The sequence below is a fragment of the Sarcophilus harrisii genome, chromosome 6 (assembly GCF_902635505.1).
Source record: "Sarcophilus harrisii chromosome 6, mSarHar1.11, whole genome shotgun sequence".
NCBI lineage: Eukaryota > Metazoa > Chordata > Mammalia > Dasyuromorphia > Dasyuridae > Sarcophilus > Sarcophilus harrisii.
Genome location: NC_045431.1, coordinates 96352954 through 96364328, shown reverse-complemented (window position 1 = coordinate 96364328; position 11375 = coordinate 96352954). Strand labels below are relative to the sequence as shown.

The window sequence follows — 11375 nt, the reverse complement described above, 5'->3', positions numbered from 1 at the left end:
AAATTCTCAGAATTCAGAAGTGAAATATCTTATTTGAAAAACAGCAAGAAGGCCAATGTCACTGAATTTCAAAGAATGGTGGTGTGAGTAAGGTGTGCAAAGCCTGGAAAAGCACTTATGCCAGCTGGAATCATGGTAGGCATAGAAGAAAAGAAGATGACATCTATTGGAGAATTGCCTTTGAAAAAGTGAAAGGCTTTTGCAATACGGAAGCCTTAAATGAAGAAGTGCATAGTTATTTTTAAAAAGGCTTTGTAAAATATGGAGAAAAGCTATCTATGAAAGCTAAAGTCTACCATAAGGATTACAGACAGATATACCAAAATGTAATTCATTTGTCCAGAATGGCATGAAAAATTAACAGTTGCTACATAGTAGAGAAACCCAAATTAGCTTTTGTGACCAGAATCAGAGATATCAATGGCATTAGCCCAAAAGTCCCTAAAGTATTTCAGCTTTTCTGTCATTGCCAGATCTGCAATTACACTTTTGTTAAGCTCAACAAAGCTTCATTTACCATGCTGAGGATTGTGGTACATATATTGTATGGGTTACCCACATTTCCAATATGTGAATAACTTGATTTACCAGCATGGTATAGGCAAGATCAAGAAACAGAATTGTCCTGATCCATTAAGCCCTTATTGCATAATCTCTTTGTAAATATAAAATTATCTGCATGAAAGACTTGATCCATGAGATTTATATTGATGGAAAACACTTAAAATTGCAAATAACTTCTAGTAGCTGGTTAAATTATGTTTCCCATGAGGTTGAATAAAGAAAAATACTGTGGAAAGTAAAGAGGCTGCTAATAGGGAAAACCAAATCAACAGGTTTATTAGAATAACGAACTAAAAGTCTCTATCATGATTATTTTTCTACTGGTCTATTAACAAAAATGCTTGTAATAAAATAAATAATAATAATAAAATAAAAGACTTCAGAAGCATGAGGATGGTGGAGACAAGTTGTGAAGGGCTTTGAATGCCAAAGAGAGGATTTTACATTTGATCCAGAAAATAATAGAGAGATATTGGAATGTACTGAATATATGTAACAGCAACAACAGCTAACATTTATAGTGTCTAGTATATGCTTGATATTATCCCAAACCCTTTACAACTATTTTCTTATTTGTTCTTCATAGTAAATTTGGGAGATAGATGCTATTATTATGCCTATTTTAAGGTCAAAGAAAATAAAGCAGACAGAGGTTAACTTGGCTAAATGCAGAGTTACTAAATGTCTGAAGCCAGATTTGAGCTCAGGTCTTCCTGCCTCCAGCCTTAGAGTTCTATCCACTCTACTACCTACCTGCAACTACATGTATGGCTGTGCATAGATAAGAGATTATTAATCTTCTTTGTGTCATGGACCCCATTTAGCAATATGAGAAAGCTCATAATCCCCTTTTCAAAATAATATTTTTGATTGGTTTCAATAAAATTTATAGTATTACAAAGGAAACCAAAGTTAATGAAAAAACTGTCTTTTTTTATGGATCCTTAAAATCTATCTAATATAGTTAAAAAAAAATACCCTAGACTGGATAAAGTTGTTTTGTTATTGCTTTTTTGTGTTTGGGGAATTGATCCAAGAAAAGATTGAGGGAACAGCTGACTCTCAGTTCTCAGGTTACCAAGCCAATGGACAATAGAGTACTGATGGTATTATTTATTTAGAGGGACTTAAAAGTCCCTCTAAATAATGATGAAAGGGAGAGTCTGAAATAATGATCTCACAAAAGCATAGAAACTTTCTAGGGAATGTCTTATCAATATGAATCCTTTAAAAATTCTTTCTTTTAATTAGGTTGTAATTTGTTTGGATAAATCTGATGTGTGGAGTCCAAAGATTCTAAAAAATAAAATTGAATTATATTAATAATTACTATCTGACTTAAGTTTATTAGAAATGAATGAATGAGCATATTTCAGATTTAGAAATTATGTAGCTCACACACATAAAACTACTACTAGTGGTTCTACTTATACATTATATTAAAGTTTTAGAAAACATTTCACACAGATTGTACTCTGTAATCCTCCAAAGACAAAGTATGTGGTAGGTGCCAGCGTAATCCAATAATAACTACCATTTCTTACATGTAATTTCATTTCATCCTCATAATAACCATTGGAGATAGGTGCTACTATTATTAATAAACTAATAAATAGTTAAGATAATTAATTAATGATTATTGTTGATAATTATTTAAAATGAATTAAGAAACTAAGAGTGAAAGAAATTAAGTCATTTTCAAGAGTCAGATAGCTAGTAAAGGTTTGAGGCAATATTTTAACTCAGATCCTCCTAAAGTTCAGAACTCTATTCAATGTATGATACAGCTGCTACCATATAGTTTTGGACTTGACATCCAACATTTTAGTAGCCACTATTCCCTAGGGCATATTCAAAAAATAAAAAATCAACAACCTATATCACCTATATCAACACTTTCATTTTACTAATTCACAAAAAAAAATTAAATTTAATTGCTTAAGATTAAACTTTTGTTAAGGAGTACTACTAGAATGTGAAATTCATGTCTTTGGTTCTTTCCATTGCGTTGGAAATAAAGCAATTAAAAAGTGTTGCTTCATTTCTGCACTTATGTTATTGAATTAATTTTTCCTAATTACTATATCACATATTTTGTGAGATTTTTAGACTTATTAGAGTCACACAAACTAGTAATAGAAGTTAAGATGTTTAGAAACTCATTGATAAATTATTGCTTATAGATGATGGTTTTATAATGTGCAAGGTCTGGTGAAAATAACATTTCGGAGTATAAATTTTTCAAATACTGAAAATTCATTTATATTATAACGTGGATATTAAGCTTTTGTTATACCTTTCTGAAACTATATTTTATGAGTTGATTTAGTATAATATATAAATAAATGTTATTTTTTTAAATTATTTCCTTACCTAAAAGAAAGACAACCCACAAATTGAGGTATTTAGGAATTCAACTCTTGAAATTCCAAATTTTTGTCACATTTTTAGTGCTAACTTATTAACATTTTTGTCCTTTACAAAATATGTAATACATTTATTGTTGGGCAGAGCAAGATGGTGGAGAGAAGCCAAAACATTAACTGAGCTCTTCCCAATTTTTCTTAGAGTCAATACAAGATCAAGACTCTGAACAGATTTTGGAATGACAGAAGACACACACATTTAAAGTTAAACAATTTTCTAGTTTAAAACATCTTGGAAGAACTTCAGGAAAGTTCTGCCTCTTTTGGGCAGGGGAGAATATGGTGCAGCACAGGCATGGTACAGGGAATCCAGGAGGAGGCTCTTAACCAAAATACATAACAGCAGCTTTTGTCCCAGTGGTTCAACAGGAAGGTTGTGAGACCTCCAGCTAAAGTACAGAAACAAATTGCAAGCCTTGAACACCAGCATAATAGGTGCCAACCCACTGACTGGGAAGCTGAAAGTACCTCCAGCCTTACCCTGAAAAGTCATTGAGAGGCTCTGTACTCTTGAAAAAGAAGTGTGAGGCAATCATCACTGTACCTTAGGAGGAGAGCTCAGCTTTTAAAAATGAGCAAAAAAGCAAGAAGAACTCTAATCTTTGAAAGTGACAATGGTGATAGGGAAAATCAGAACACAAACTCAAAAGAGAATGGCAGTGACAAAATGTCAATATGTGAAGCCACAAAGGGGGAATCTGAACTATTTCCAAGATTTAAAAGTCTTTTGGAAGTGATCAAAAAGGATTATAAAAATCAAGTAAGAGAGATAGGGGAAAAATGTGGAGAAATAATTGAGAGCTATGCAAGAGAACTATGAAAGCTTGAGGAAAAAAAAAAACTAACATCTTGGAAAAGGAAGCATAAAAATTAACTGAAGAAAACAACTCCTTAAAAATAGATTTGGTGAAATGGAGAAAAATATACTGAAGTAAGCAACACTATAAAAATACAGAATTGGTGAAAAGGAAAAAAAAATAACAGATTTAAAAGTACAATTGGCCAAATGCAAAAGGAGGCAAAGATGCTAACTAAAGAAAATAATGCATGAAAGTTAGAATTGGACATCAAAAATCAGCCAAACAAAATTTTAAAAAAGAGAGAGGGAGAGAACAGAAGAAAATTTAAAATACCTCATTGGAAAAACAACTGACCTGGAAAATAGATACAGGAGAAATAAGAATTATTGAATTATCTGAAAGCCATGATCAAAAAAAAGTGCCTTGACATCTTTTAAGAAAACATCAAGGAAAACTGCCATGAAAGTGAAGAAGCAGAAGGTAAAATAATTGAAAGAGTCTACCAATAACCTCGGGAAAGAGACTCCCAAAGAAAAATCCTAAAAAATTATATAGCTAAATTCCAGAATTAATCAGATTAAGGAAAAAATACTGCAAGTAGCCAGAAAGAAATAATTCAAATATTGAGGAGGCACAATTAGAATTACCAAGGACCTAGAGCTTTCACATGAAAGGATCAGGTGGCCTGGAATGTGATGTTCTGGAAGCAAAGGAGCATGCTAGAATTAACTACATAGCAAAATACATTCATGAAATAGGGAATTTTCAATAATTTCTAATAAAAAAGATCAGAGCTGAACAGAAAATTTTATCTTCAAATATAAGACTCAAGAGAAGCATTAAAAGGTAAAGGGGAAAGGAAAAAAAATGTTTGTTTGTTTTTTAAAGATTAAACTGTTTACATCCCTACATGGGAAGATACTATGTGTAAATCTTGAGAAATTAAAGGTCAGTTAGAAGGAGTATAAATAGACAGAGAGTATGAGTATAAGTTGACTATTATGTGATGATATAAAAAAAGAAATTAAGGGATAGAAAATGATTGTATTGGGAGAAAAGAGGATGTAAAATGGGATGTTACATCATAAAAAGAGGCATAAATTACAGTAGAGGGGAATAGAGGGAGGGGAATAAGCATTGCTTGAATCTTAATCTCATTGGATTTGGCTCAAAGAGGGAATAACATACATAATTAGCTTGGTATAGAAATTTGCTTCACCTTATAGGGAAGTAGGAGGGGAAAAAGGAAAGAAAAGAAGAATGCTGTTAGAAGGAAGGACAGGAATGGAAGGGGAATGTGGTAAGAAAAGGGGTTGTAAGAAAAAGAAAGGTAGATTGAGAGAAGTGGGGGTCAAAAGCAAAATAATGACAAGGAGAGAAAGGGTAAAAAGAGAGAGAAAAGTATAAGCAGGGACTATATGATGGAGGAAAATACAAGTTAGTGATCATAACTGTGAATATGAATGGGAAGAATTGTCCCATAAAATGGAAATGAGTAGCAGAGTAGATTAGAAGCCAGAATCCTACAATATATTGTTTACAAGAAACATATTTGAAAAAGAGATTCACACAGAGTAAAGTAAAAGGCAATAGCAGAATATATAAGGCTTCAACATATGTAAAAAAAAAAAAAAAGCAGGGGTAGCAATCCTGATCTCAGGCCAAATACAAGCAAAAATAGATATAATTAAAAGGGATGAGAAAGGAAATTACATCTTGCTAAAGGATATTATAGATAATGAAGACAAGTCAATACTAAACTTATATGAACCAAGTTGTACAACATCCAAATTCTGGAGAAGTTAAGTGAGTTGCCAGAAAAAATAAATAGTAAACTATATTAGTGGGAGACTTCAACTTCTTTTTATCAGAATTAGCTAAATCAAACCACAAGAAAAACAAAAATAAATTAAGAAGTTGAATAGAATTTAGGAAAACTAAGTATGATAGAACTCTGGAGAAAATTGAGTGAGGATAGAGAAGAATATACGTTTTTTTCAGTTGTACATATCACCAAAAAAAAAAAAATTGGCTTTGTATTGGACATAAAAACCTCCCAATCAAATGTAGAAAGGTAGAAATAATAAATGCATCCTTTTCAGATCATGATACAATAAAAGTTATATGTAATAAAAGTCCATGGAAAAATAGATCAAAATTAATTGGAAACTAAATAATTTAATCCTAAATAATGGATCATTCAAACAACAAATCATAGAAAGAATAATTTTATCCAAGAGCATAATAATTATGAGACAACATATCAAAACTTATGGATGTGATCAAAATATTTCTTAGGGGAATTTTTTTTTTTGTCTGTAGAGGCGTAAATAAATAAAATAAAGAAAAAGGAGATCAATGAATTGACATGCAACTAAAATGCTAAAAAAATAAAACTATTAACTCCATTTAATTAAATACCAAATTAGAAATTCTGACAATCAAATTAGAAATTAATAAAATTGAAAATAACAAAACTATTGAACTAACAAATAAAACTAAGAATCAGTTTTTATTAAAACAAAAACAACAACAAAATAGATAAACTTTTGGTTACTTTGTTTAGAAAAAGAAAAGAAGAAAACCAAATTAACAGTATCAAAAATAAACGAGACGGACTTCCCACCAACAAAGGGGAAACTAAAGCAATATTTAGGAGCTATTTTGCCCAGCTGTAAAACAATAAATTGACAATCCAATCAAAATGGATGAATATTTACAAAAATATAAATTGTCCAGTCTAATAGCAAAAGAAATGAAATACTTAAATAGCCCCATTTTAGAAAGAAAAAAAAGATATCGAACAGACCATAAAGGAACTTCGAAAAAACAAAACAAAACAAAACAAAACAAAAACAACAACTCTAGGGCCAGATGGATTTACAAGTAAATTCTACCAAATGTTTAAATAACAATTTATTCTAATAGTATATAAACTATTTGGAAAAATAGGTGAAGAGGAGTCATCAAATTTCTTTTATGACACAGAAATGGTGCTGGTATCTAAACTAGGAAGGGCCAAACAGAGAAAATAAAAACCACAGAACAATTTCCCTAATGAATATTGAGGCAAAAATCTTAAATAAAATATTAGCTAAGAGATTAAAGCAATTTATCTTCAGGATAATACATTATGTCTGAGTGATTTATATCAGGAATGCAAGACTGGTTCAAAATAAGGAAAATGATGAGCACAATTAACCACATCAATAACACAACTAACAAAAATCATAAGATTATCTCAAAAGATACAGAAAAAGCATTTGTTAAAATATGACACTAACACCTGTTAAAACCATTAGAGAGCAAAAGAATAAACAGATTTTTCCTTAAAATGATAATTAACATATATCTAAAAATATATATAAGCCATGCATTATATATATATATATATATGTATATGTGTGTATATATATATATATATATATATATACACACATATACATATATATATATAATAGGGTTAAACTACAAGTATTTCAGTAAGATCCTGGGTGAAACAAAGATACTCATTATCACCACTATTATTCAATGTAGTACTAGAAATATTAATTTTACACATAAAAGAAGAAAAGAAATTAAAGAAATTGAAATATAAAATGAGGAAACAAAATTATCAAATGCAGATGATGGTATATGTAGAGAATCCTACAAAATTAACTAAAAAACTACTAGAAATAATTAACATGTTTATTAAAATTGCAAGATATAAAATAAACTCATGTAAATTAATAATATTTCTGTATATTATCAACAAAACCCAACAGGAAGAGATAGAGAAATTCCATTTAAAATAACTGTAGATAAAAAGATAATATCTGTAAGTCTATCTACCATGAAAAAAATATGAACTATATGAGCCCAATTACAAACATTTTTCATGATCTAAATCATTGGAAAAGTATCAATCATGGGCAAGCAAAGTTAATATAATAAAAATGACAATTCTACCTAAAAGAATTTACTATTCAGTGCCAGAAGAGTCAAACAGCCATAAAATTACTTTACAAAGCTAGGAAAAACAATAGCAAAATTCATCTGGAAAAACAAAAGCTTAATAACATCAAGGGAATTAATGAAAAAAAAATTGCAAAGGAAGGTAGCTTAGCCATAAGAGACATAAAACTATATGATAAAGTGGCAGTCATCAAAAACATTTGGTACTATCTAAGAAATAAAGTAGTAAATCAATGAATTAGGAGAAGAAACAATAAAGAAACAATAATCAGTGACAATAGTATTCTGGTGTTTGATAAATCCACAGACTTCAGCTTTTGGGATAAGAACTAACTATTTTATAACAATTGCTGGAGAAAGTATGGCATAAAGTAGACAGTGATGAACATCTCACACTCTATACCAAAATAAGGTTAAAATGGGTTCATGATTTAGACATAAAGGGTGATACTGTTTTTTTTCCTTTTCTTTCTTTTTTTTTTTTTTTTTGAGGCCATTGGAATTAAGTTACTTGTTCACAGTCACACATCTAGGAAATATTAAGTGTTTGAGTTCAGATTTGAACTCATGTCTTCCTGACTCCAGGGCTGGTGCTCTATCCTCTGCACCATCTAGCTGTCCCATGAAGGATGACACTAAAAGCAAATTAGGAGAGCAAAGAATAATCTTCCTGTCAGATCTATGGAGAAGGAAAAAATTTATGGCCAAAGAACTAGAGAACAATATAACATGTAAACAAATAGTTCTGATTGCGTTGAAAAAAAAATATTTCGCACAAACAAAACTAAAGCAGTCAAAATTAGAAGGGAATCAGACAGCTAGGAATTTCTTTTTTACACCTAGTGTTTCTTATAAAGGCCTCATTACTCAAATATATAGAGAACTGAGTCAAATTTATAAGAATGCAAATCATTCCCCAATTGATAAATACTCAAACGATGTGAACAGGCAATTTTTAGATGAAGAAATAAATCCAATTATAGCCATATGGAAAAAATATTCTAAATCACTATTGATTAGAGAAATTCAAATTAAGAGAACTCTGGGGTACTACTTCACACCCATTAGATTGGCTAAAATGACAGGAAAACATAATAATGGAGGGGATGTGGGGAAACTAGAACAATAATGCATTGTTGGTGGAATTGTGAAATGATGAAGAGCAATTTGGAACTATGCCCAAAGAGCTAGCAAACTGTTCATACCCTTAGATCTAGCAGTGTCACTATTGGATCTGTATCCCAAAGATACTGCAAAAGAGGGAAAAGGACATACATGTGCAAAAATGTAGCAGATCTTGTAGTGGGAAGAAACTGGAAATTAAATGGATGCCTATCAGTTGGGTAATGACTGAATAACTTATGCAATATGAATGTAATGGAATATTATAGTTCTATAAGAAATGATGAGCAAGCTGATTTCAGAAAAATCTGGAAAACTTACATGAACTGATGCTGTGTACATAATGATGTACACAATAAGAGCAAAATTATGTGATGATCAATAATGATAGATTTAGCTCTTTTCAGCAATGTGATAATCCAAAACAATTCCAATAGACTTGAGATGGAAATGTCAGCTGCATTTGAAAAGATAACCATGGAGTCTGAATATGGATCAAAGAATGATATTTTCATCTATTTTTATTTGTTTTTTTCTTTCTAATGTTTTTTCCCTTTTGATCTAATTTTTCTTGCCCAATATGATAAATATGAATATATGTTTAAAAGGATTGTACATGTTTAACCTGTATCAAATTGGTTGCTGTCTTGAGGAGGAAGGAGGTAAGGGAGAGAAGGAAAAAACATTTGAAACACAAAATCTTATAAAAATGAATGTTTAAAACTATCTTTACATGTATTTGGAAATATAAAATTATTTTGAGAAAATAATAAAAATAATTAAAACATAGTTTTCACAAAATGTGTACCTCAACTATTAGGCACCAGATTACATGAAAGAAAAAAAGGAGTTTAATACATTAATACATAATAAGACATTAGTTTTCTATGGCTAAAATGGTTTAAACTTCTTAATTCAAAATTAATCTTGAAGATAAAGAATTGGCACCAGCATTAAGCCCCAAATCTTATCTGGGAAATGGAAAATTAAATATAAGCAGAGAATGAATTCTAAGCATGAGAGTGGGGAGCAGGCAGAGAAGGGTGTGGAAGTCAGAGGCTTATGTGTAAGGAACAGAGAGAAGGTCAATTTGTCTAAACTGTGGATTGTGATAGGAGGATGTGGTGGGTGTGGGAGGAAGTGACTTCATGTCACCCATTGACCTTCCTATAAATGGTGAAATTGCTCTGTATTCAATATTAGTTTAATCAGTTTTAACTAGATAATGAATGCAAAGGTCTACTGAATATAATCAACTTTGCAAACTTTATCTAATACAGGTGTGCAAAGTTAGCAAATTTTCCTAAACATGATTTCTTTGTGGTCAATAAGGAAGGCTCTAGTATAAACTATTTGTTTATTGACTCTCCCTCAGGTTCTTTTTCCATTTGGTTCCTGTGAATCTGCTGAGTAACAAAAATCAGATATAAAGACAGAGACCAAAAAAAATTGATATATTTGATTGACACTATTCACTAACTACCATTTGTTTGTGATATTGCAGGACTGTCGAGTTATGGACTTGAATGCCTACAGATTCTTGACACTTGAGTACTGATGAAAATACTTCATCCACAATCTGCTTACAGAAAGTTGTAGTCAGGTCCACAAAATCACTTTAGCAAGTATAGGGTTGATTTGAGTGATATTTACTTGAGGCAAGGAGATCAATTAGTGGTTATGCAATATTCCAGGAGATGATGAGGGCTGAAATGTGGCTTTATGAATAGAAAAAAGGGGTTGGATAGAAGAGATGTTATAGAGATAGGAAAAAAATGACATTTTTGCATCTACTCCAGAAAATAGATGTGTAACCCACTCTCCTATTGGTATCAAGCTATTGCTGTTGTTTGTCCTTTCTCAAAGAGGACCACAACATCAGTGAGTAATGCCATGATATGTAAATGCATTTGGATTTAAGTACGAGAGGGCTGTGCAAAGTCACCAGCCTATATTTCTTATCCAAAATCATCAGGGTCCAGTGACAAGATATTGATCAGGAAGCCCCTAGATGCAATGAGAGCTTTTTACCTTTTTAAGCTAAAGTCTTTAATAAGACTCAGTTTGATAGAGCCAGTGTTCAATCAATGATTAAAACTAGATAAGAAATAAGGCAGAGAATGCTCTCTTTTATCTACTCAAAAAAACCCAAAAAAACTCAAAAACCTGGGTAGCAAAGATCCTTTAAATTTCTGGCCAAAACAGAAACAATTCTTATTTACCTTTGTTCTGAACCAATCAGGAACCAAACAATGACCAAATAGTTCTTTACCAAGGGAAAGGGACCTGTATGTGCATGAATGTTTGTGGCAGCCCTTTTTGTAGTGGCTAAAAACTGGAAACTGAATGGATGTCCATCAGTTGGAGAATGGCTGAATAAATTGTGGTAAATGAATATTATGGATTATTACTGTTCTGTAAGAAATGACCAACAGGATGATTTCAGAAAGACCTGGAGAGACTTACATGAACTGATGCTGAGTGAAATGAGCAGGACCAGGAGATC

General features: G+C 31.3%; 1 pseudogene; it reads left to right on the top strand.

The window, feature by feature from the left end:
• Positions 1-278: 278 nt before the first annotated feature.
• On the top strand, positions 279-744 carry LOC100919094 (annotated as a pseudogene).
• Positions 745-11375: the final 10631 nt, after the last annotated feature.